This window comes from Zea mays, chromosome 4, assembly GCF_902167145.1.
Source record: "Zea mays cultivar B73 chromosome 4, Zm-B73-REFERENCE-NAM-5.0, whole genome shotgun sequence".
Taxonomy (NCBI): Eukaryota; Viridiplantae; Streptophyta; class Magnoliopsida; order Poales; family Poaceae; genus Zea; species Zea mays.
Genome location: NC_050099.1, coordinates 135,112,267 through 135,139,675, shown reverse-complemented (window position 1 = coordinate 135,139,675; position 27,409 = coordinate 135,112,267). Strand labels below are relative to the sequence as shown.

General features: G+C 50.5%; 1 long non-coding RNA gene across 2 annotated transcripts; it reads right to left on the bottom strand.

Moving 5' to 3' along the window:
* Positions 1 to 827: 827 nt before the first annotated feature.
* On the bottom strand, positions 828 to 3,672 carry LOC103635466 (uncharacterized). Of its 2 annotated transcripts, XR_002268776.2 has the most exons (5): positions 3,194 to 3,672; positions 1,794 to 2,603; positions 1,565 to 1,633; positions 1,391 to 1,483; positions 828 to 1,208 (listed from the first exon to the last, which is right to left on the bottom strand). It is a non-coding gene; the product is annotated as an uncharacterized lncRNA (long non-coding RNA). The 2 variants fall into 2 exon arrangements; XR_004857821.1 differs by having other exon boundaries at positions 834 to 1,208; positions 1,391 to 2,603.
* Positions 3,673 to 27,409: the final 23,737 nt, after the last annotated feature.

Below are 27,409 nucleotides of genomic sequence, written 5' to 3'. Positions count from 1 at the left end.
AGGGTCGGGCGAGGAAGCGATTCCTCCTGAGGCCGAGGCTGAGGCCGAGTCTTGGGGTCGGGCGAGGTGGAGCTTCCTGTTGCACCCGAGGCTGAACTTGCTGTTGTCAGCCTTGCCCGGGTGGCTGGCACAGCAGTCGGAGCGGGGTGAGCGGCGCTGTTATCCTGTCAGATCGGCTAGTGAAAGGGCGAAGTGACTGCGATCACTCCGACCTTGCCGACTGAGGCGCGCGTGTCAGGATAAGGTGTCAGACGATCCTCGCATTGAATGCGCCTGCGATACGGTCGGTTGGTAAGGCGATTTAGCCAAGGTTGCTTCTCGACGAAGCCTGCCCGAGCTGGGCCTCGGGCGAGCCGACACTACTACAGATCATGTTATATGAGACAGTTAATTTTTAGTTATTAAGACGCTTATAAAGTGTCCAAATTTGATAGAGTCGTAAAAGATGTCCCACATTTAAGATGGTTATAAACCGTCTTAAAAAATATTTTAGAAGACGGTTTTAAATTTATAACTGTCTAAAAAAGGTGTATGTTTAAGTCATTTGTTTGACGAACCGTCTTGAATTAGGTTTTTGGTTACGACACTTCTTCTAAAGAACCATCTCGAATACGAATATTATAAGACATAAAATATTTATCAAACCGTATAAAATATCCTATAATAATAGACACTTGCAACAAGAAAACCATCTTATTTAGAGACTGATATTGGATATTTTGGAAACCGTCTTATTAAGATTTAGACGAAATGACTTACATAACTAGACATTCTTCAATTTATGATCATTTTTGAGATATCACATTATAATAATTTGAAAGAGAAATATACATACACACATATTTAATAACATCATATTTAATGTAATATAGATAGGTACAATTCAATGTCTCATAAATAAGCATTGTCAAATAAATCATACATAAGTGTACTCTAAATCCAAATTAAAATACTAACCGAAAAACTTATCATCAGTCGTTTGCGCTAACATTGAATCTAACTAAGCATACTAGAATAGAAGGCGTGTTATCGCAGTGCCCTCGTCAGAAAGCGTTCGTTACAAATGTAGAGCTTTAGTTGGATTCATCAGACATCCATCATGACACATCATGGCCAGGGACCTGTAGGTAAACATCTTGCTAGAATGGTAGCTATACGATTCGAACAATACCATTCCACATCATTACCCTGTTTGTATCTTGTAGTCCCTGAGAGCACAAGTAAACAAAATTTCAAAGCAATCAACATGCTTGGTTATTTGTTACAAGCATGAAAGAAAACAGCCCCTTTTTCAATGCAATAAAAATTGTTTGGCTTCTGGCGTAAGGCCCTCTTTTCATACCTCCAAAATAAAACTATTTGGCTCCTAGTGTAAGGTGCAGTTGACTACCTGTTAATCGATTGCTCGACTTCATCAGTTGACATTTGATCTATATGGTTTTCCAACACATGCTTACCAAGAATTACTTCAGATGCTTCAATCCTGCATGTTATCAAAAAACAAGGACAGCTAAGGATTAGGCATAAACAAAACAAAGCTTCAGACTTGTATGTTATGTGCAACCTCTCTGCTGGAATATGTTGGTCACTTGAAGTGTTTCCTACATCCACATCCATTGGATTGTTTCCAGAGCTGTGAAGAGATCTTTTTTAGATACATGAATGGGGAGACGGAAAAACCTAAGAAAAATAAAAGGCACAGATGTGACAAGAAACATATTGTAAATGAACTAGTTAGTTCTTAAGAAAGCTGAGACGGTTGGGTGGATAATATCATAAAATATTAAAATCACCTCAAGTCTATCCACTTGTTCATGCTCTCCCATCTCAGTCAACTTATATTGCAAAATTCAGAACTTGCAATGCGGACTCAACATCAGATTTTAGACCCCCGGGGTGTCTCTCATCCTAATATGTCTACCCATTGGAAGACCAATCTCTATGATCTGGATACGTCGATACTCAACCTCCATCTTAGCAAGACGAGCAAGCTACACAAATCAGATCACATTTATGCCTGGTAAAAGTACATATAGCAAAAAAGATATCACAAAGGTCATATGGATGTAACTTCTTACCTAGGCAGCCAAAAGTAGTAGAGATAAGGATGCGGACACTAGGACATAAATGGAGTGACATTTTTAACAAAAAAATTTAGTACCCTGGATAAAAGACTACTCAAATAAATTCAGCTACTATACTTCCAAGATGGCGACTCCCTGATAACCACTACATGCTGAAACTTGGAGAAAAAAGTATATGCATCTCTGATGTTCATCAAATATATTCAATTGCTAAAAAATAAAAAAAATACAGGCTACAATGCACATGACTCAGCTCCTTACATATTGAGCAGAAAAATAGGAGAGCGAACGACCAGAACTAGAAGCTTGATGGCTGGATGTGCTAAGGGCACTGGAAACACTGATTCGAATGTCTGAAGAAGAAACACTTTTCACTTGCATATCTGACACATCAGTCCTTTCTGAATATGTATATTCTCCCGAAGAACGATCCTTGGTAGAGTTTACCGAGCTCAGCTTATTCTCATAGGAATCCGAAGTGAAAGTAGAGCTACCACTTAGGCTACTTTCTCTTGCACCCTGCAACAAATTGATATGAAGATTATTACAATTATTGCATTCCAAGATGTAAGTACTATGATTTATCTATTGCACATGATTATAATACATGGACCAAATGAAATTAGAAAAGTAACATGATGAGATATCTGCAATGTGCTACAAGCCACAAGATTGCCTAAAAGTGTTAACCTGCCATTTTAAGTTGCCTGTTAAACTCTAGCAATAACAGATAAAACCACCTCCAACAAATAAAGATGGATGTAGGCAGTGGCTAATAACCAAGAACCTCAACGGCAAAAGTTGCAATGAGGTCAAAAGAATATCAAGCAAAAGCTCCATTGGACAGTCACTGACACCATGGCTCCGCTTTGGTTACTGATCAGGCATTTGTCGAGATCATTATGTTTCTAATTATTGAATGCCGTATATAGCTACAAGAATAGCGTGTGACAAATTTGAGCAGCAAAAAATCAACATCAAGATATCAGAACATACTGATAAGAAGCAATGAGTCAGGTAGTGATGTGAAATATAGACTATGAAAATAACTAAATATTAATCAGAAAAATGTGGGTAACAGTGAACTTTGTTTAAGCATAAGAGCTTACATCAAAAGGAAGTCCAGCGATCCGGATTCCATCTATATGTTGGACCTGGGATCCATGCTGTCCTCGACATATCAAGGCACTAAGACCAGTAAACAAAGCCTCCGCCTCGACTTTATTCTTGCAGATCTTTGAAATCAAGGGAGCCCATGAGAATCCTCCAATTGAGGCTGATAATATATCTGCTAGTCCTAGTAAGCTGACCTTCCTTTCTTCATTCATCTCCATCGGGGAGCCGGCAAGAATAAGAGGAGCTCAAAATAAGTTAGCACAGGTGGTATCACAATGAATCAATGATCATGCATTCTTTTTAGCAATATATACCTCTAAGATCTAACAGTGGTATGTTAAACTAAATGAGACCAGCAATAGCAGTGTAACTAGTAACATGGCACATGAGAATCCCTAAGCAAATGTCGCAACAATTTCTAACAGACAGAAACGTCTTGTTCAGAAATATAAAGCAATAACTAGCACTGATTGTTGGGGGCCTTCGGCTTCCGAAGGTCCTCGAAAACATGATTTGACAATGTTTTCCAAGAGAAATGTATAAACAGGTACCTTCAAAGTTAGATTGCGGGTATACAAAAGCACGGTTAAAGACGAAGCTCGACCGGGACGAAAGGCGATCACGACGAAGGAAAAGACGATCACGAAGCTATGTGCAGAAAGGCTTCGACATAACGGCAGAAAAGGGGAACCGACTTAAAGATGAAAAGCCAAATTAGACCTTGAAGAATTAATATAGAGTTATTGTTAAATGTAAAGGGTATTAATGTAATTTTGCATGGGCTGCGACCCGTGCCTATAAATAGGTGAACAGTATTCCCGTACTGTTCACGCTGACTTGGCATTTGATTTTGCATCACATCTGTATTCACATTCCTTCAAGCCGAAGGTATATTTGTAATTTACCATTATTTACATGAGTAATATAAGGATAAAATAAATTAATAATAATATTTACAGAGATCATGTTATTTCTTATATTCTATGTTTAAATACTCTTTATCTTTTGTTATGTTCATGAAGGTTTGTCTTTCATGACCTTCGTCCGAAATCTATTATATCTGAAGGGAAATAATGATTTAAAGGACGAAGGGTTTTGATATTTAACATCTTGTGTTGCCTTGTTCTTGATTCATAGCAATTGAGAACGAGTCCCCAACATTGGCGCCCACCTCCGGTGAACTCACTTCCATTTCTTGAGCTTTTGAACATCTTCGGCAAACATCACCTTCGTCATGCCGCCGAAGAAGGCTTCAGCGACAGGGGCTGCCACTCTGCAGCCGCTGGACCCCAATCAGGACGTCCTTTCTCTTAGAGAGGCTCGAAGCCAGAAGAGGAAGGCCACCAGTCCAACGCCTCCGGAGGACGACTTGGATCAGGAAATCCAAAACTTGGAGATGCTTCAGCAATAGGTGCAACGAAAGAAGTAGAAGATGGCGCGTCTAGCTGACCTTCAGAGGCAAATAGATGAAGCTTCGGAAGAGGTTCGTCATCTTGTTCAAGATGACTAGAACCGAAGGCCTCCGCGCAGAGAGCTTCATCAGGAAGGCTTCTACAATGAGGACGACTGGTATGAAGATTTCCATCATAGAAATTTTGCTTTTGATGATGCTTCTCCTCTATCAACAGAATTGCAGGCTACACCATGGCCCCAGTCTTACAAGCCACCCCAGCTCCCCATGTACGACGGTCATACAGACCCGAAGCAATTCTTGATGAGCTATGAAGCAACCATATCTTCGTATGGTGGCAATACTGCAGTCATGGCAAAGTCTTTTGTCATGGCCGTCAAGAGTGTCGCTCAAACCTGGTACTCCTCTCTTCGGCCAGGGACAATCACCTCATGGCAGAAGCTGAAGGATATGTTGATAACCAGCTTCCAAGGGTTTCAGACGAATCCAGTTACTGCTCAAGCTTTATTCCAGTGTACCCAGGACCATGAAGAATACCTTCAGGCGTATGTCCGAAGGTTTCTGCGTCTGAGGGCACAAGCGCCAACAGTGCCCAATGAAATTGTCATTGAGGCCATGATTAAAGGACTTCGGCCGGGACCTTCAGCGCAATACTTTGCCAGGAAGCCACCACAAACTTTGGAGAAGCTGCTCCAGAAGATGGACGAGTATATCCGAGCTGACAATGACTTCCGCCAAAGAAGGGAGGAGGCATTCAGGTTCTCTGAAATGACCAGGGGCTTCGGAGGAAGATTTCATCCGAGGCACGTCAGGTCAATTCATAACTCCACTCAAAGTGATGATAGAGGGAGTCAACAGCAAAGGCCACAATACTCTTCGCAAGCTTCGGGGCAACAGCAAAACTCTATTCGGCCGCCAGCGCCAAGGGGCAGAGGCGCTAGGGGCTTCGGGGGAAGATTTGGGGATCAGCCAAGAAGAATTTACTGCCTATTCTGTGGTGAAGACAAGGGCCACACTACCAGGATGTGTCATGTTACCATCCAGAAGCAAAAGGAGATAGGAGAAGCTGCAGCACAACAAAGTCAGCCGAAGCAAGTCATGCATACTGCTTCGTATCATTCGCCTTACATTCCAGAATATGTAGGCAATCACCCTGTAGCTTCTGTTGCTTCGGCAAGTCAACCCCAAGCATCTTGGCAGCAGCCTCTGCCGCCACCACCAACACAAAGAGGCCAGCATCCAGAAGGGAGTCAGCGCACTAACCCCCAGCGGGACTTCAGAGAGGAGTCCGAAGCTCGCACAGTCAATAGCACTGTGCCAGAGTCGAAGCACATTTACTGACAAATATCCTACATCGACAGCAGTTTTTCGCATTTTCACATTTAGTATTGCTTTCTTTTTAATAAGGAACAATTAAGGGTAGTTTTAACGTTTTTTATTGCCTTTCAATTTCTTGTAATAGTTTCACTCTTTACTGTAATGAAAATATATCTTCTCTATAGGCCTGAGATGCCGAAGCATGACAATTTATGATTGACAAGGAGGATTTTCGAAGTTATCAAAAATTTGTTCTAAGGAACGCATTGCAATTTATTCAAAGCAGCAAAAAGCCGTTCCTAAGGGAGCGCAGTGTAAGTTTTCTAAGCCTACAACGAAAAATAAGCGTTGATTCCACCGAAAGTAAAAGGCGAAGAAGCTCCTAAGGGAGGCTTACAGCGAAAAATAAACGCTGATTCCGCTGAAGTAAAAGGCGAAGAAGCTCCTAAGGGAGGCTTACAGCGAAAAATAAACGCTGATTCCGCTGAAGTAAAAGGCGAAGAAGCTCCTAAGGGAGGCTTACAGCGAAAAGTCAGCGCTGATATAAAAAGATTGTGTGCTTTATTGCGGGGATGTGTGTACTTTCGGCACAAATATCATTTTGCATAACATAACATCATCACATCATTTAGCATAACATAAGCATCATACAGCATATTGCATGCGGAACAAGAAGGGGATACACCATTGGTCTTTGGAGGGTAATTTGAAAAAGAGAAAATCGTGTTAAGGCACAAGATAAATCAAGAAGACGTGTAGCTTCATTAGAGAGGCAACATAAAACAGCTTCGGAGAATATTTCACGAAGCTTGGATATTCACCATCAGAGAAGTTTGCAAATTCTTGCGATATATAAAAGATTTTCTTCACGAAGCATGAAAAGAAGGGAAGGTGTTTTTTCGCCGAAGGCTCAAAAAATGGTATGTATGCAAAATTTCATGCATCGTAAAGAATTGAACTATAAATAGATTATATATTACATTCAAAGTTACAATGTATTACACATGTTACGTTCCAAATGTTTCTACAATAGCATTTAATCCTCCTTAAGAACTATTCCTGCAGCTTCGTTTAGTAGCTGGTCGACAACCTTGTCCATGATGGCTTCGACCATTTTTCTAATTTCATCGTCCCCCTTCGAGTGGGGGCCCGGAGATGCTTCGATAGGTTCTGAGGGAGGAGGAGATACGGCTATATTACTATTACAAACCGTGAACAAAGTCTGGAATCAAAAATTACAATAGAATAAAAACCACTAATTAATACCTATTTGCCCTTCGGGCTCTGTACTTTTCTCAGCAGCCTCTGCTACTTTTCTAGCATCGTGGATGCCTTTTTCGCTCTTTTGAATAATTTCTTGGGCCATTTCTCGGCCGCCGTTGTCCCAGATTTCGGTGAAAAATTTTCCGCCGATCATGCTTGCTTCGGCTGAGGGGTCTTTAATGTCTTCGGAGGATAAAGTAGCTTCGGATTGCGCTAAGGATTTTACATGCTCACAACCTTTCCTCTCCAAAACAGTAGCAATTCCTCTAGCACCCGAAAAAGCACATATGTCTCCACGGTTATTCAGGATTTCCTCGAAGGCCTCAGCTTCGTGACTGATCCATTCCATCGGACCTTCGGGATTGCCTCTTGAGAAATTCTCTTCGCTAGAGAATGCACCAACGTTGGCAAAGCTGGATTTTATCTTCTGAACACACACTATAGATTTATCATAGCATCTTCTCTGGGATGCACGAAGCTCTTTAACATTTATTTCTAAATGATTGGCCCATTGATCACTAAGCTCTCGTTTTGTTTCTTCAAGTATACGTTCTTCTTTAGCTCTGGCTAGCTGTTTCTGAAGATCTTTAATTTCGCGTTTTTGGGCTTCAGTTTGAGCCTTGGAGGTAGCTGCGTCTTCCTTTATCTTGTCCACCAATGTAAGCAGAATTTTATCTTTTTCCAGAGCTTCGTTTCTCAGCTTAATAACCTCTGATCGTAGATTGTTGAAAGCAATATCATAGCTCTCGTCTTCGGCATTCTTTTGCGCTCTCAGCGCGTTGCTCAATATTAAACCCTATATATATATACAAGAATTAGTATAAGAATAAAAGAATGATTTGAAAATTATAAATTTCTAAATATATAGTTCTCATACCTTTAGACTATTATATGCAAGACTATCTGCAAGATCGTCCTTCGTCATAGCGCAGAGTCCAGCTTCAAGTTTCGGAAACCCTATACTCCTAGCCATCTCCCGGCAGACAGATAATTCTTTATTGTCAGGGAGGCAGTATAGGAAGTCGTCTTCGTCTGTCCCATTGAACACTAGTGCCCCCTTCGGATATTTTAATTCTCTGGCATAGTGATCAGCTTCATAAATCTCTTCTTCAGATAATTTCTTCCCCGAAGCATGTCGCACAATGTAATCACGTATGGAGGAAGGTGCTTCGGGGGCAGCAGTGTCAACTTCTTCAACCAAAATTGGCTCTGACATTTTTTCGGCTTCCAAAGCTGCCTTTGTAGCTTTTTCTTCGGTTCCCAAAGGTTGTTCCTTGGTGGGCGCTGAAGGCCCAGCTTCAGCTTCAGCCTCAGGCTGTTGCTTTGAAGCTTCAGCAACAAAGGCTTCAGTAGACACTCCAGAAGTTTCAAGAGTTTTCTTTGGAGTTATGCTTGAAGATTTAATTGTCTCTAGAACATCTAACACATTAACCATCCTCTTTCTTTTCGGGGTCACTGTTGGACCCATTTGGCTTTTTCCTGTTTCAACCTTTGCCGAAGGACCTGAAACTTCTGATGATTTTGCTTCTTCAGTCCTTGGTTCTCCCATCTTTTCTGTTGCTGGCACTTCGGCCAACTCTTTAATTTCTGACAACAGGGTTGAATCTTTAGCTTCGGTGGCCGAAGAGGTTTCACCGGCGAACGTAGGCACCGTGGCTGGTTCAATATAGCGTGGCCGATGTGTGAGAACCTTTACTCTTTGTCTCTTCGGCGCTGGCTCGCTAGGAGCGGCTGAAGCAGTTTCTTTTGCAGAAGTTGTGTTTTTTCTTTTTTGACCCCGCGCTGGATAGCGGTAGTCGGGGTAAACAAACCCAATTGCGTCAAATACTCGGTTGAGTCTTTTCTTCTTTCGGCCTCCGAAGGCCGCTGATAATGCAGTGTCTTCGGCCTTTGAATATACCCCAAGCAATTCATCACTTACAGTTTCAATGCTCTTTAACCAATCATCATCTGGCTCAACGAACTTGTCTCCGTACTTGAATGTGTACTTCAGCCTGGCTAGTCCACCTTCGTTAGTTTCTCTAACAGTTTCTTTCGGCATTTCCCAGTTATCTGCAAGTGGCCATACTCTGAAGGCAATGTGTTCTTGTATTAAATCCCTTGTCCCTATAAAAGAGCAGACTACGCCGAAGGCCCTTTGGCACTCCTCGGCTACTTCATCCATTTCTACCTTCGGTTTCCGGAGTCCGAAGCGCTGCCAGATAGGACACATGATGATATCTTTAATATCTTCTCGAACCTTCAAATCATTTTTTACATAGAACCATTCTTTCATCCATTCCCCGAGCCATCTCTTCCGAAAGGTTGGCACATGACAGCTTGATCCAGAACGAGCACCGAAGCTGTAGCAACCAAAGTTGTTATGATATTGCTCCTTACCCCAGGGCTTCGTCTCATATATTAACTCATGTATATTGCAAAAGCTTTTCGCACTTGGTTCCAGGCTTTGGCTCTTCGCAGCCCAGACGAAGACTCCCATTCTTAATATTGCTTCAGGGGTAAGTTGATGAAGATAAACCTGATATGTTTTCAGAACTTCTACCACAAACCTGCTTAAAGGAAATCGTAGCCCAGCTTTAAAAAAGCTTCGGAAGATCACGACTTCATTATCTTCGGGAGTCGGCACAGTCTTCTCTCCGTCATCTGCCCTCACGATGGATATATCTCGAAAATATCTTCCCCTCATGTTTTCAAGATGACTTTGTCCAATAGTTGATTTTCCGAAGACTGAATGACTTGGTCGCCATGGTCGATCTTCGGAATCCTCACCTTCACTGTCTGCGTCATAGCTATCACTTTCACCAGTATCTTCAGATAAGCCTTCCAAAATTTCCCTAGTAATTTTCTCTGTATTTGTTTTTGCTATTGATTCAATGAAGCCCAGATTTTTCTCCTCAGAAAGGCTCAACTTCACTCCGGCAACAACTTTCTTTTCCTGAGACATCCCTTCGGAAGTCCTTTTAAAACAAGGGCTTTTTGGTCCGAAGCTTAAAATCTAGAGAGGCAATCAAATATTTGTGGACAAAGAGCTATTTGAGCAGGCACAGCAAATGGCAAGATAGCGTGCCAAATAAACTTGTGGTGAGCTCATATTTATACACCCAATATGTCGAAAACTGGAGGGTCCCGCTTGTCAATGACTGTTGCTATTCTAGCAAAAGGAAGGTGTTTTTTCGGACCTTCGGCTCATAACCTTCGTCCGTATCGCAATATAAACTTATCTTTACAGTAAATTAATATTGCGAGGGGCTACTGTTGGGGGCCTTCGGCTTCCGAAGGTCCTCAAAAACATGATTTGACAATGTTTTCCAAGAGAAATGTATAAACAGGTACCTTCGAAGTTAGATTGCGGGTATACAAAAGCACGGTTAAGACGAAGCTCGACCGGGACGAAAGGCGATCACGACGAAGGAAAAGACGATCACGAAGCTATGTGCAGAAAGGCTTCGGCATAACGGCAGAAAAGGGGAACCGACTTAAAGATGAAAAGCCAAATTAGACCTTGAAGAATTAATATAGAGTTATTGTTAAATGTAAAGGGTATTAAGTAATTTTGCATGGGCTGTGACCCGTGCCTATAAATAGGTGAACAGTATTCCCGTACTGTTCACGCTGACTTGGCATTTGCTTTTGCATCACATCTGTATTCACATTCCTTCAAGCCGAAGGTATATTTGTAATTTACCATTATTTACATGAGTAATATAAGGATAAAATAAATTAATAATAATATTTACAGAGATCATGTTATTTCTTATATTCTATGTTTAAATACTCTTTATCTTTTGTTATGTTCATGAAGGTTTGTCTTTCATGACCTTCGTCCGAAATCTATTATATCCGAAGGGAAATAATGATTTAAAGGACGAAGGGTTTTGATATTTAACATCTTGTGTTGCCTTGTTCTTGATTCATAGCAATTGAGAACGAGTCCCCAACACTGATTTATCACCTCTGATTGGTTCGAGCAGTCCACAGCCTTGACTATGACATCTTCTTCCATTTCTTCATCCATGATCTCCTGAATACCTCTCCAAATACTCAAGGGATTCATCTGTGATGAATGTTCCACCAATGTTATCATCTATCAGAAAATCCATCAACTCTATAAACCAAATACTCACCAGTACTAAATCTGTAGCACACAAAATTTCTTATGGTTGCGGAGGGGGATTGCAAGGCCGATGACTCCCTAAAAGATCTGCACACCGATTTTTAGGCAGTGAGTAGGCATCTCTTAACTGAAGGCCAATGTTCTGAAGTTCATTTGATTCACCATCATATAGCTCACCACCCCAATCTAATGACGTCCATGCATGTATTGCTCCTAAACCAAGCATAGAATGGAAACCTTTAACCAAGTAGGACATATGACAGACCTATTAACAGAGTATTGGAGAAAAATATTATTGGAGTTGACATCAGGCTAACTTACCAAGCAAGAAACTACCTTATCAAACAATGAGATCTAAATTTTAAATAACTGAATTAGCATTCATTGTGCCAATACAACGCGTGTTGCCCATTGCACGCCTCTCTGCTCCAGCCATATCCACCCTTCATGCGGACACAGAATCGTCCCACTACAAGCGAAGCACGAGCGGAACCACCCGAATCAGACACCTTCAGAAGGCAGCCGTCAGTGCAATCAACAGTTGAGATGCGACAGATCGAGACGAAAAAATGTGGACCTCTAGACGAGGTTGGGGATTGAGTCGGCGAGGTGCTCGTAGTCGGTGATGACCTACCACAGCGTGTCGACATCGGCGGCCACGGACACGTACGCGAGCACCCACCGCTCCCACCACGACACCACGACCACGTCGCACTGACGCCGCACGCCAACACAGTGGGTCCGGCCTCCGGCACACCCGCGCGCCCTCTGTGGTAGTGCTGTTGGTCAGCGCCTCAGTGGTCTCCTGTGGCGGACGCAGTCGTGGCGGCGACGGAGCGCCCGATAGGGGCCGTGAGAGCATGACCACAGTGGAGCGGGGAGACGCGACAACGCGAGAGCGGATACCCGAGATGAAGGAGCCATGTGGCGGCCACATCCGCGGCTGCGATAAAGCACCCGGAAGGGGGCCGCGAGAGCGCAATCGCCGCAGAGCGGGGAGGCATGACCGCGTGAGGGCTAGGGCTCAGGCTCGGGATACCAGATTGTGCGGCAGCGAGTGCGGATTGAGGGGGATGCGCGGATGGCGGGGTTTGGCGGCGGTTCCAGGGACGACGCGTGCGGGTTCGGCGGTGGTTTCTGGGAACGGCGTGCGCGTCGGATTATGCCGCGCCCAGTGCCGGCTTGTGCGGCGGCGGGTGGCCGGGCTCTGGGATGGGGCGTCGGCGCTCGGGGACGGGGATGGGGATGGCGCGGCGGATTTCTGGGCTCAGGGACGGCGTCGGCGCTCGGGGTGGGGACGTGCTGCAGGGATGGCGCGGTCATGGTCGGGCTCGGGGCTCGTCGGGGCTCGGGGATGGGGCGTTGGCGCTCGGGGACGGGGATGGAGGTGGCAGGGAGGGCTGGGGGATCGGCGGGGATGGCGCATGGGTCGACGGGGATGGCGCGTGGGTCGGCGGGGATGGAGGGGGTGTTGTTGTGAAACGGTGACACATGCGTTTGAGATGCTCGGTGGGTTGATTGGAAGAAGTATAGGGGTCTTTTTGTAAAAACATGACGCATGACGACCGTTGAAACTGGTGCTTTAAGTATAGTAGAGATAGAAACGGGTGGTATGATGTGAGACTTAACCCTCTAGTTTAGATCCCGTTTTGTTTGAGCTAAATATACTGATTAAATGTCTAAAGCATAGTCTAGAGCCTACCATGTCATGAATCATTAAATGACAATAAAACATAAACAAAATCATAGCCTCGGAGTTTGGGGGCGCCGCGTTGAGGGCACTGAAGACGACGGATCTTGCTTCTCAGCCTCAGCGATGGGCGTCGGACGCAGGAGATGGCATTAACCACCGCTATATTAATAAAATGTATTGTATATATGTGCAATACTGATATAAAGAGAAATATCTGTGGCATTAACCACCGCTTATCAGGTTGCTTATACCGTACAAAGAGACGATATTATAACTATAAATATACTGTTAATGAGAAAATAAAAAATAATCATATTTCAAACGTATAATTTTATTTGAAGAAGTTTCTTATTTAAGCAAGATTTTTTACCTATATGATATATAGAAACCGCACGAACATACAGTCAGCTAACTAGTTCATTTTAAATTCCAAAAAATGTTTAGTTCAATCTAATCAGAATTTACTATTGCCTACGTTTTTTCACAACATGTCTTATCAGAAATATCATACGAGACTATTTTATGTTTACAAGTTTCTAGTATACTCACTAACATATAAGACAATTTTGTATAGTCTAGATGACTCTAATAATATCTTTATTTGAGATGGTTTCATATACAGAAGTGTCTAATATACTAACCAAAATAAAAGACACTTCTTGTAAACTTAATGCCTCAAAAGGTATATTTATTTGAGACGGTTTTCAAAATCAAACTGTATTAAATCAATATAAGACATTTCCAACCATATATCTGTCTCAAAAACCTTCATTAAAGACGGATGTCCAACAAACCGTCTTACCTTACTCAGCACCATATGATAAAAGACGCTTCTATAAAATGCACTAATATTTGTCTTAAGATGTATGTCTTAAATAAGCATATTTCTAGTAGTGCGAGGGTGCGCCCACTGCCTGAGGAGGCCCTCGGGCGAGGCGTGAATTCGTCCGGGACTACTGTTCCCGCCCGAGGCCGGGCTCGGGCGAGGCGAGATTGTGTCCCTTGGTAGAGGAGGCCTTGATCTAAACCGTGCCCATCAGTCTTTGTAGTTTGTGCTGAGGGTGCTTACCAGCCGTGTTTAGGAGTGTTGGGGGTACCCCTAATTACGGTACCCGACAGTAGCCCCCGAGCCTCGAAGGGAGTGTTGATACTCGCTTGGAGGCTTTGCCGCATTTCTCTGTGAGGGGACCGGCCTTTCTCGGTTATACTTTGCTCCGGTGGGTGCGCGCGAGCGCACCCGCCGGGTGTAGCCCCCGAGGCCTCGGAGGAGTGGTTTGACTCCTCTGAGGTCTTAATGCTTTTCGTGATGCTTCGGCCGGCCTTGTTGTTCCCTCATGCGGCTGGGCCGTAGCCCGGGTCAATGGTCAGGTTCCGAGTTTTTAGGCTGGTTTGTTGACGCTGTCAACGGTTTGTCCGTAGCCGGGTTGCGAGAGCAGCCCCCGAGCCTCTGCACGGAGCGAGAGGACGATCAAGGACTGTCTCGACTTTTATTATACGCCCCTTCGTCGCCTTTCTGCAAGGAGGAAGGGGCGAAAGCGCCATGTTGCCCTCGGAGGGCGCCAAACATGGTGTCTCCAGTGAGTTGCTAACGGGTGATCCGAGTGGACGCCCGTGCCCCGTTTGATAAGGGTCGGCTAGTGGCCCAGAGGCGCGCTCCAAAAGTACCTGCAGGTGATATGCCGGACCCGAACCCATTCGATAGGGTCTGAGGGCCCGATGCCTCCCTCTGGTGGGATTCCGTTACAAAATCGCTCCTGCTGGTCTCGGAAATGTCCTAGGGTACCTCGGGAGCGTAGCCCGAGCCTCGGCCATGTAACAGACGTACCCAGAGTCATCCCTCACTCTGCGTGCTCTGGGGCGGCTGTCGAACCCTTCCGAGGGGCCAACCTTCGAACCCCTGACCAGTAGAGGGCGCGGAGTCCAAGTGCTCTGGGGCAGCTGTCGAACCCTTCCGAGGGGCTAGCCTTCAAACCCCTGATCAGTAATGGGCTCGGAGCCCGAGTTCTCTAGGGCGGCTGTCGAACCCTTCCGAGGGGCCAGCCTTCGAACCCCTGATCAGTAGGAGGGCTCGGGGGCCCGTTTCCTTCGCTGAGAAGGATCCTTTTCGAAATATCCCCTTTCCCGGTCCCTGTAGTAAGAGAGAGAAAGAGGAAGAGGAAAAGTATATGAATTTAAATGGTGTGGCGCACCTTTTTTGACGCGGTCATCATGGCAGAGGTGAAACGACGCTCGCTTCGCCTGCCAAAGGTGTCGCTTGCCCTGCCGAGGAGTTAATGCGACGGGACGGGCGATTCGCGGGGCGGCCGTTGCGCGTGCGCGAGTCGTTCGAGGACCGGAACACGGACGCGTCGTCTTCATGCCGTGGGAAAAGGCTCTCCTGCCGCTTGAGGAGGGGACGCGAGCCTGCAGGTGATTTGACCGCTGCTTTCGCCCGTCTGCTGCTGCAATTACTATCGGTCCGCTTTTGGCCATGTCGACCGTCGCGCCTCTTCCCGCGGCTGACTGACCCATGATCGTTGCACTCCATTAGCAATGTTGGGTCACGCGCAGGGCTGCCTCGAGTCGCGGCACTGGTTCCACAGTCGAGAAGACGCGACATGGGCGCGAGTGGCGGTGCGGTTTCCTTGCATGCAGTAACCATTGCGCCAGTTGCATGACATGCGGGCCCGGGCCTTCACGCTGGCCCACCGGATGCGATGAAGCCAAAAGGGAGCACAACCGTGGTGCGGTTGCACGCCTCCTGCATGGCGGTCCGCCCTTTCGCCCGCTGGTTTCGGCGAGGATGGGGGAATGCTTATAACCGCGGGGCGGTTACCTGCTTCACGTGCATCGGTTTGGCTTCTTCCATTTCTGGTCAGCCCGTATGACGTGTGGGACCTAGCCCCCACGTTGGAGGGTGAGAACTCTGGAGCACGTCGGTGGAGACTTTGCCCGTGACGCTTGGGGATGCGAGTGGGGAGAGCCGCCTTTAAAAAGGGGTCAATCCCCCGGGCAGTAGACCTGCCTCCGCACTCCCCTCATGCATTGCGCCCTTCCACCTTCCGAGCCCCCGGATGGGGAGCACCCGTGTTGTTTTCTTATTGCTGCTATTGGAGGAGCGCGACCCCGTGGGGGTTGGCGCTCTTCAGACATCACTCGGCTTCAAGGATTTTCATCACGCAGCCCGGTTGTAGTCCCCCGCCGGCGGTCACCCAGGATGATGACCGTAGGCCTCGTGGTGGGGAGAAGCAAGCCGGGCTGCGGCCTCTGCCCCGCCCTCAGCTTCAAGGATGTTCATCATCCTTGTTGTGGCGGAGGGCAAGCTGAGCCGGGGTTCTACCTCCCGCATGGGCCGGCAAGCCACCTCTTCCTTCAGCATTCAGGGGAGAGGGCGCTCACCGGCCTTGCGGAGGGGGTGAACTTCGACAACGCGGGACCGGTCGGCCGCAAGCATCGTCAGCTGCAGCGTGCCTGGCTCGCTGGCTCAGCTGGCTCTGGCGTAGCCTCCGACGCTGCCTCCTGCCGCTTGGTCCGGGCGTGGCTGTCCGTCCACCGCATGGGCGACTGTTGCGCCGTGCGCACCGGGGGATCGTCCAAGATGTCGTACGCCGCGCGGGCGGCGTTCGTGTCCTTGGATTGTCTTGTCCTCACTCCGGCACGTCGCCTCCGTGCGGAGGCTGGCGCCGGCCTGTCTGCGAGGACTTGAGTGGGGATCTGCTGGTGCAGGCTGGGGCGGCTGCCATTCGTCGGCGTGGCGCTGGCGCGTAGGTGGCCGCTGTCGTCGGTGCTGAGGTGGTGGCAGTCAGAGGAGGCTGTCTCCGCCGACGAGACCGTCGGTGGCACCTGCGGTCGGACCTCTGGCTCTTTGGCTTTGATGGCTTGTCCTCGCCCCTCGTGTGGAGACGTGGGCGAGGGCCTTTTCACAGCAGCGTTTGCCCTGAGGTCATCGTCACTGCTGTTTAGCCGCCCGAGGCGGAGGTCGTTGTCGCTGCTGAGGGAGCGGCCCCCGGCAAGCCACCTGGAGTTTGTTATCCCGCAGGCCCTCTGGTGTGGAGGTTGTTCATACCCGCGGGAGTGGATCCGGGGTCCCGTTTGTAATGGTACCCTGAGTATGGGAGTTTGTTCATTGTGGCCGCTGAGGCCTGAACATTCGGGCATTTGAGCGTAATGCCGTGTTTCTTCCTTATTTCGAGCACTAAGACTCGCCTGTCGGCTAGCTGAACCACTTAACCGAGCGTAAGTTGCCTTGCGAGGAAGGTGACGAGTGAGGTATCTGTACCCCGGAGGCGTAGGAGTCCCTCGGCTCGGTCGGCCTTGCCGCTCAAGGCTTCTCTTGCTCAGTTTTAGAACCTTCAACCGCTCTGCGATGAGCTGAAGCCGGAGGCAGCGGTGTCGGCATGGACAGAGGCGGAGTCGGCTCGAAAAGAGGTTTTGTCGGCCCGGGAGCATGTGGCTTCCCAGGCCGAGGAGGTGCAGCAGCGGCGGCTGGAGCTGGGCCAGGTCATCCGCGGGCGGGACCAACCCCGGAGTCACGCTGCCGAGGCCGTGAGCCGGGCTGAGGTCCTCGGGGGACAGCCGGCTGAGGCTACAGAGCGGCCAGCCGAGGCGTCCGCTCGGGCAAGGACCCTTGCGGAGAGCCTGGCCGTGAGGGCCCAAGCGCGGTGCTGGCGTTCTCCTTCGAGGTGGAGATCCCTCCGCCCGTGTCGCCGTCTGAGGTCGGGCCAGATTCCGCCGAGGGTGGAAATGACGCCGAGGGTGCTGCTCCTCCCCCTGCCGATGTCTGAACCTGCAGGAACAGTTTGTCTGAAGCATGCATATGTTTTTCGCGGCCGCTGAGGCCTAAACATTTTAACGCCGGATTATAAACCTGTGTTTTCTTTCCTCTTGTTTCGTGTGTTTGGACTTGTTTGGTAGCAGAATCCCTCGTCTGAGCGTGAGTTACTTTTCGCGGAAGGTGATGAGTGAGGTATCCGTATCCCGGAGGCGTAGGAGTCCCTCGGCTCGGTCGGCCTTGCCGCTTACGTGTACTCTCGTCGTTTTTAGGGTTCTGCTATCGAAGCAGTCAAAACGGCACGAAAGTCGTTCTGGCAGAAAAGTTTTCGAGCGTTAGGACTTGTTCGGTAGCAGAATCGCTTATCCGAGCGTGAGTTACTTTTCACTGAATGTGATGAGTGAGGTATCCGTATCCCGGAGGCGTAGGAGTCCCTCGGCTCGGTCGGCCTTGCCGCTTATGTGTACTCTCATCGTTTTTAGGACCCCGCTATCGAAGCAGTCGAAAAGCGCGAAAGACGTTCTGGCAAAAGACTTTTCCAAGGAAAATTTTGACGCAGAGGGGGTTCCCCCCTTCTAGCCCTCGAGGGAGGGTCGGGCTTTGCCGAGGCAAGGCTGATCCTTCCTTGACGGTTAGACTTTATTTATGTATGTAAAGAAAACGAGGTATATGAACGACTCGAAACATCTTAAGGGTAGAAGCGACGTAGCTGTTGGATGTTCCAAGCGTTGCTGTAGACCTCGCCTTGATCGTTGGCCAGCTTGTATGTTCTGGGCTTCAAAATCTTGGCGATGATGAAAGGCCCTTCCCAGGGAGGAGTAACCTTGTGGTGCCCTCGGGCATCTTGTCGCAGCCGAAGTACCAAGTCTCCCACCTGGAAGCCTCGAAGCCGAACCCTTCGGGCGTGGTAGCGTCGTAGAGACTACTGATACCGCGTCGAGTGTAGTAAGGCCACGTCCCGAGCCTCTTCCAGCTAGTCCAATGAATCTTCTCGGCTGGTCTGGTTGCTTTGGTCGACGTAAGCCTTTGTCCTCGGGGAACCGTATTCTAAGTCCGTGGGTAAGATAGCCTCGACCCCATAGACTAGAAAGAACGACGAGAAACCCATGGACCGGCTTGGCGTCGTCCTCAGACTCCAGACCACCGAGGGTAGCTCTTTCATCCATCGCTTGCCAAACTTGTTGAGGTCGTTGTAGATCCTCGGTTTAAGTCCCTGCAGAATCATACCGTTGGCACGCTCCACCTGCCCATTCGTCATGGGGTGAGCTATAGTGGCCCAGTCCACACGGATGTGGTGGTCCTCGCAGAAGTCCAGGAACTTCTTCCCAGTGAACTGCGTGCCATTGTCGGTGATGATGGAGTTCGGGACCCCAAAGCGATGGATGATGTTTGTGAATAACGCCACCGCCTGCTCGGACCTGATGCTGGTTAAGGGTCGGACCTTGATCCACTTGGAGAATTTGTCGATGGCGACCAGCAGGTGCGAGAAGCCCCCGGGTGCCTTCTGCAAGGGACCGACGAGGTCCAGACCCCACACGGCAAACGTCCAGGTGATGGGTATTGTCTGCAGGGCCTGAGCGGGCAGGTGCGTCTGTCTCGCGTAGAATTGACACCCTTGGAAGAAGCGTACAATCCTAGTGGCGTCAGCCACCGCGGTCGGCCAGTAGAAACCTTGTCGGAAGGTGTTTCCCACGAGGGCTCGAGGTGCTACGTGGTGACCGCAAGCCCCCGAGTGTATCTCTTGCAACAGCGCTTGTCCTTCGGCGACGGATATGCATCGTTGGAGAATGCCTGAGGGGCTGCGGTGGTAAAGCTCCTTTTCATCACCCAGTAAAACGAACGACTTGGCGCGCCGAGCCAGTCGCCGAGCTTCGGCCTTGTCGAGGGGTAGCTCTCCTCGGTGGAGATATTGCAGGTACGAGGTCTGCAAGTTTTGGTTTGGCGCAACCCCATTCCGCTCTCCCTCGATGCGCAAGGCCTCACCCTCGGTGGCCGTGGGTACCTCAGGCTGGGCCGAGGTCTCGTCGGGCTCGGGTGCGTCGTCGAGTTTCACGGATGGTTGATGTATGTCCCTGCAGAAGACGTTCGGGGGAACCATCGTCCGCCCCGAGGCTATTTTAGCCAGCTCATCCGCAGTCTTGTTGTACCGTCGAGCAATGTGGTTGAGCTCCAGCCCATAGAACTTGTCTTCCAGGTGCCGAACTTCGTCGCAGTAGGCCTCCATCTTCCGGTCGCGGCAGCGGGAGTTCTTCATGACTTGGTCAATGACAAGCTGCGAGTCACCAAGAGCGTCGAGGCACCGAACCCCTAGCTCGACGGCGATGCGCAGCCCGTTAACCAAAGCCTCGTACTCGGCCATGTTGTTTGATGCCGGAAAATGGAGGCGCAACACGTAGCGCACATGTTTCCCGAGGGGTGGGATGAAGAGCAGGCCCGCACCTGCTCCTATTTTCATCAGCGACCCATCGAAGTACATGGTCCAAAGTTCGGGTTGGATCGGAGCTGTTGGCAATTGGGTGTCGACCCATTCAGCCAGGAAGTCCGCCAAGGCTTGAGATTTTATGGCCTTCCGAGGAGCGAATGAAATTGTCTCGCCCATGAGTTCCACCGCCCACTTTGCTATCCTACCCGAGGCCTCTCGGCACTGGATGATCTCCCCCAGGGGGAAGGATGACACCACAGTCACCGGATGAGACTCGTAGTAGTGTCGCAATTTTCGCCGCGTTAGAATTACTGCGTACAGTAGCTTCTGGATTTGTGGGTAGCGGATCTTGGTCTCGGATAGCACCTCGCTGATGAAGTAGACCGACCTCTGGATGAGCAGTGCATGCCCTTCTTCTCGTCTCTCGACTACGATCGCGGTGCTGACCACCTGAGTGGTTGCGGCTACGTAGATCAAGACGGCTTCTCCCGCAGCGGGGGGCACCAAGATGGGCACGTTTGTAAGGAGCGCCTTTAAGTTTCCGAGGGCTTCCTCGGCCTCGGGGGTCCAAGTGAAGCGCTCGGCCTTCCTTAAGAGGCGGTACAAGGGTAATCCTTTCTCGCCGAGGCGCTAGATAAAGCGGCTCAGAGCCGCAAGGCATCCCATGACCCTTTGTACTCCTTTCAAATCTTTGATAGGCCCCATGTTGGTGATGGCCGCGATTTTCTCCGGGTTGGCCTCGATGCCCCGTTCGGAGACGATGAACCCCAGGAGCATGCCTCGGGGGACTCCGAAGACACACTTCTCGGGATTGAGTTTCACGCCTTTCGCTCTCAGACACTTGAATGTCGTTTCAAGGTCGGAGAGGAGGTCGAAGGCTTTCCTCGTCTTGACAACGATGTCATCAACGTAAGCCTCGACCGTTCGGCCGATGTGCTCTCTGAACACGTGGTTCATGCACCTTTGGTATGTTGCACCTACATTCCTCAAGCCAAATGGCATGGTAGTATAACAGTACATGCCAAAAGGTGTGATGAAAGAAGTTGCGAGCTGGTCGGACTCTTTCATCTTGATTTGGTGATAACCTGAATAGGCGTCGAGGAATGACAGGGTTTCGCACCTAGCAGTGGAGTCCACAATTTGATCGATGCGAGGCAGAGGGTAGGGAACCTTCGGACATGCTTTGTTTAGACCATTGTAGTCTACGCACATCCTCCACTTCCCACCTTTCTTCTTTACAAGCACAGGGTTAGCTAACCATTCGGGATGGAATACATCTTTGATGAACCCTGCAGCCATGAGCTTGTGGATCTCCTCGCCTATGGCTATATGCTTTTCTTCGTCGAAACGGCGCAGGTGCTGCTTCACGGGTCGGGCGCCGGCTTGGATATCCAGTGAGTGCTCGGCGACATCCCTCGGTATGCCGGGCATGTCCGAGGGACTCCACGCAAAAACTTCGGCGTTTGCGCGAAGAAAGTCGACGAGCACTGCTTCCTATTTGGGGTCGAGCTCGGAGCCGATCCGGACTTGCTTGCAGGCGTCATTGCTGGGGTCGAGGGCGACAGACTTAACCGCCTCAGCCGGTTCGAAGTTGCCGGCGTGGCGCTTCGCATCAGGCACCTCCTTGGAGAGGCACTCTAGATTGGCGATGAGGGCCTCGAACTCGGCGAGGGCCTCAGCGTACTCCATGCACTCCACGTCGCATTCGTACGCGTGTCGGTACATGGATCCGACGGTGATGACCCCGTTGGGGCCTGGCATCTTGAGCTTGAGGTACGTGTAGTTGGGGACGGCCATGAACTTGGTGTAGCACGGTCTCCCCAGCACCGCATGGTAGGTCCCTCAGAACCCGACCACCTCGAACGTGCGGGTTTCCCTGCGGAAGTTGGAGGGAGTCCCGAAACAGACGGGCAAATCGAGTTGCCCAAGGGACAGGACACGCTTTCCGGGGACGATCCCGTGAAAGGGCGCTGCACCGGCCCGGATCATGGACAGATCGATCTCCAAGAGCCTGAGGGTCTCGGCGTAGATGATGTTGAGGCTGCTGCCTCCGTCCATGAGGACCTTGGTGAGCCTAGCATTGCCAATGATAGGATCGACAACGAGCGGGTACCTTCCTGGGCTCGGCACGCAGTCGGGGTGGTCGCCTTGGTCGAAGGTGATGGGCTTGTCGGACCAGTCTAGGTAGACTAGTGCCGCCACCTTCATCGATCAGACCTCCCGGCGCTCCTGCTTGCGGTGCCGAGCCGAGGCGTTCGCTACTTGCCCACCGTAGATCATGAAGCAGTCGTGGACCTCGGGGAACTCCTCTTCCTTGTCGCCCTCTTTCTTGTTGTTGTCTTGGCCTTTGCCATCTCCCGCCGGGGGCCCGACCTTATGGAAGTAGCGCCGAAGCATGACACATTTCTCAAGGGTGTGCTTGACGGGACCCTGGTGATAGGGGCACGACTCCTTGAGCATCTTGTTGAACAGGTTGGCCCCTCCGGGAGGCTTCCTTGGGTTCCGGTGCTGGACAGCAGCGACGAGATCTGCGTCAGCGGCGTCGCGCTTTGCTTGCACCTTCTTCTTGGCCTTCTTCTTCGTGCCACGCTGGGCGGACGCCTCAGGGACGTCTTCCTGCTGCCTTCCCTGAGGCTGCTTGTCCTTCCGGAAGATGGCCTCGACCGCCTCCTGACCAGAGGCGAACTTGGTGGCGATGTCCATCAATTCGCTCGCCTTGGTGGGAGTCTTGCGCCCCTGCTCACCAGGTCTCGGCACGTGGTGCCGGCGAGGAACGCGTCGATGACGTCCGAGTCGGTGATGTTGGGCAGCTCGGTGCGCTGCTTTGAAAACCGTCGGATGTACTCTCGCAGGGATTCCCCTGGCTGCTGGCGGCAGCTTCGGAGATCCCAGGAGTTCCTAGGGCGCACGTACGTACCTTGGAAGTTTCCAGCGAAGGCCTTGACCAGGTCGTCCCAGTTGGAGATCTGCGTAGGAGGTAGATGCTCCAGCCAGGCCCGGGCAGCGTCAGAGAGGAACAGAGGGAGGTTGCGGATGATGAGGTTGTCGTCGTCCGCCCCTCCCGGCTGGCATGCCAGCCAGTAGTCCGCAAGCCACAACTCCGGCCTTGTCTCCCCCGAGTACTTGGTGATGGTAGTCGGGGCCCGGAACCGAGCCGGGAACGGCGCCCGTCGTATGGCCTGACTGAAGGCTTGTGGTCCTGGTGGTTCGGGCGAGGGACTGTGATCCTCCTCACTGTCGTAGCGTCCTCCGCGCCTAGGGTGGTAGCCTCGGTGCACCCTCTCGTTGAGGCGGGCTCGACGGTTGCGATGGTGTGGCTCGTCGCCGAGGCGACCCAGGGCTGCAGGCGTCCCGTCCCGCGTGCGCCCGGTGTGGACCGAGGCCTCCCGCATGAGTCGGGAAGTCGTTGCGCGATGCTCCGGGGGGCACCCTTGCCTTCGGGAGGTAGAGCTTTCGGCCCGTCGGACCACAACATCCTCCAGGAGATTCATGAGTTCTCCTTGGATATGCCGCCCCTCGGTGGTGGATGGCTCAGGCATTGCTCGGAGTAGTATTGCCGCTGCAGCTAGATTCTGTCTGACCCCGCTGGAGGCCGGGGGCAGCCTTGCCCTGGCATCGTCAACGATACAGCGTTGGACGTCCCGGGCCCGATGACGCGCTTCTCCGGCGAGTGCTCGGCCTGCCCACTCCTTCTCGATGTTTTGCCGGAGCTGCACAAGTTGCCCTGCTTCCTCGTCGAGCTTGGCCTGCATCTCGCGGATTTGCTCGAGCTGTGTGTCCTGACCCCCGCAGGGACTGGGACCACAGCTAGCTCCCGCGGGATGTCAACGCGAGAAGCAGGCCCAGGGGGATCGTCATCCTCCGGCATACCGAGGTGGTTGCCTTCGTCGCGATCCCCTAGATCGACGTGGAAACATTCTCGACTTGGGCCACAACCCTCGTCGTCAAGGCTGTGGCCTTCATCAGAGCAATCGGAGAGGCAGTAGTCACATGCGGACATTAAGTCTCGCATGGCACTGGGATCACTGAGTCCGGAGAAATCCCAACCGGAGTCAGGGTCGTCTTCTTCCTCGGAACCCAGGTGCCCATAGGTTGAGACGGCCGTCAGTCGGTCCTAGGATGACCACATATGGTACCCCGGAAGGTTAGGATATGCCTTTACAAAAGAGCTCACCGAAGCGGGGTCGCTTGGTGGATCGAAGCTGAATCTAAAAGGCATAGGGTGGAAAACGGACGGTACCTCTTGGTCGATGGACGGTGGGGAAGTCGCGTCGGGGACGGACTGCACCGTTATCTCAGGTACGAGGCTAACGCCTAGCAAGTCCTCCGCGAGAGTGCTGGCGTCATCAGTCCGCTTGGGGTTGGCACGTTGCGGGGAAACGACATCCGTCGTTGTCTCAGGTGCGAGGACAACGCCCGACATGTCCCCCGCTGGGGTGCCGGTGTCGTCAACTCGCTCTGGACCGACAGCCGATGAGGTGCCGCCTCCTTCTTGGCCACAGTTGCCCCGTCTCCTCCTCCTGCGGCGAGGAGGGTGGTAGGGCAAACCCAGATGCTGCTCTTCTGCCACGAGGGGAAGACGTCGTCCAGTTCGCCGCCGCCGGGCGAGCTGACGACCGTCGTTGTTGCTGTCGTGCTGCGGGGGGAGGAGTACCATGTCGTAGCTGCCGTCGAGGGACATGAACTCGAGACTCCCGAAGCGGAGCACCGTCCTGGGCTGAAGAGGTTGCTGAAGACTACCCATCTGGAACTCAACGGGAAGGTGTTCGTTAACACGCAGCAGGCCCCTACCTGGCGCGCCAACTGTCGGTGTTTCGGACCCCGGGGGACCCTCAACCGGGCCGACCAGTGAATTTTATCGCTGCGTGCCCCTGCCCAGATGGGTTGGCGCAAGATGGAACACAAGAGGGAAATGTGGCTCGTGTTATCCCGCACCAGGGGGTGCTCGTTGTAGGGGTTACAAGCGTTCACGCGAGAGAGAGAGTGAGCCTGTTCGTTTGCTCATTCCTCCGCGCGACCCTCTCGCAGGAAGGCCCTAGACCTCCTTTTTATAGATGCAAGGAGAGGGTCCAGGTGTACAATGGGGGGTGTAGCTATGCGCTAATGTGTCTGGCAGAGAAGTGCCTGAGCCATGTGTACATGCCAACGTGGCTGTCGGAGAGGTGCTAGAGCCCTGTGTACGCGATAACGTGGCCGTCGGAGAAGTGCCTGAGCCCTGTAGAAGCACAGCTGGCGGTGCGGCTAGGATCCTGCTAATGTCTCCTTGCTTCCGTACGGGGCTGAGAACCACCATCGTCATGGACGCACGCGGGGAGCCATCATTACCTATTGCCGGGACGAGCCAGATGGGACGCCGGTCTTGTTCCCTCGTAGCCTGAGCTAGCTAGGGGTAGGGTAATGATGTATCCCCTGTGGCGCGGTCGGTCCAAGCCCAAGGTCGGGCGAGGCGGAGACTTCTCCTGAGGCCGAGGCCGGGGTCGGGCGAGGACGCGATTCCTCCTGAGGCCGGGGCTGAGGCCGAGTCTTGGGCTCGGGCGAGGCGGAGACCTCCTCTCGAGGCCGAGGCCTAAGGTCGGGTGAGGCGGAGCTTCCTGTTGCGCCCGAGGCTGAACTTGCTGTTGTCAGCCTTGCCCGGATGGCTGGCACAGCAGTTGGAGCGGGGTGAGCGGCGCTGTTTTCCTGTCAGATCGGTCAGTGAAAGGGCGAAGTGACTACGATCACTCCGACCTTGCCGACTGAGGCGCGCGTGTCAGGATAAGGTGTTAGGCGATCCTCGCATTGAATGCGCCTGCGATACGGTCGGTTGGTGAGGTGATTTAGCCAAGGTTGCTTCTCGATGAAGCCTGCCCGCGCTGGGCCTCAGGCGAGCCGAGGGTGCGCCCACTGCCTGACGAGGCCCTCGGGCGAGGCGTGAATTCGTCCGGGACTACGGTTCCCGCCCGAGGCCGGGCTCGGGCGAGGCGAGATTGCGTCCCTTGGTAGACGAGGCCTTGACCTGAACCGTGCCCATCAGTCTTTGTTGTTTGTGCTGAGGGTGCTTACCAGCCGTGTTTAGGAGTGTTGGGGGTACCCCTAATTACGGTACCGACACTCTTTGAGTTAGCTTTGCTATCTATTTTTTATTAAACACTAGGGCAAAAGAAGTCTGGTTACATTACTCCAGTAAAGAAGAGTGATTATATTATTTAATATTAATGGAAGACGGAAGAGTGATTACATTGTTATATTTATTATGAATATGGATAGTCATTACATTGGTTTTCTAGAATTAATAGCTCCATACCCATGCATATTGGTGTGCTACAAACAAGTATTGCAGATGGAAGTAAATTATGCTCAGGTTAGTGTTGGGTTCTATCAGGTGAAAACCAAACAAAGGAAATATTTACGGCAAAACAACGAGACAAACTAGGCACACTAGCTCTTATGTCTTGTCAACTCTCCCTTCTTCACGTCCGGACATGGGTATTTATAGGATAACCAAGCGATAGCCCCTAAAACTATGGGCTTGCACTTGCTTAGCACCTACATCCTAGGAATATTTTGTGCAATAGTGTAAATGGAAGTTGTTACACCCATTATTGTATCCTCCCTTGTGTAACATGGTGCACAGAGCCGATCGATGACTTCACCCCCCCACCAAAAAAACAAGTGGCCCCACCATGCCTTCATCTCTTTATCGTTGTCTTTGTGTGCGGACAGTCTCCGCTCAAGCTCGAGGTCTGTACCCTTTTGTGACCCGTACTCAGGCTTTGTCTGCCTGGTTGGTGAACGACAAATTTCGCCCATGATGTGGTCATCGCACCCCAAGTTGGAGAGGTAGGGTACTGTAGACAACGATACCTATCGAATGGTGTCATCGTGTAGTTCTAAGTCCACTCTATAGTGAATAGCCCTTAGCACATTCTCCACCTGTAGCTAGACTTTGTGGATCCCCCTCTAGCCATCGTCAGCGATTGACCAAGTTGAAGCCCCCTCGAGGCCTACGTTGCCGCATATGAAACTTGCATCCTGCAACCATATCAGCCAAAGCTTCAAACCAACCCTTCTGAAATTATCGAAGGTTTCTTGTAAATCTAAAATGTGGTCTTCATGCTTAGTGCTTCTTACAATGATATTATCCACATATGTTAACACATTATTTCCAATTTAACCGCTTAACAACTTGCTTGTCATTCTGCTGAAGCTTTCGCTGGTATTCTTTAGCCCCTCTAGCATTCGAAGGTAACAATATGTGTC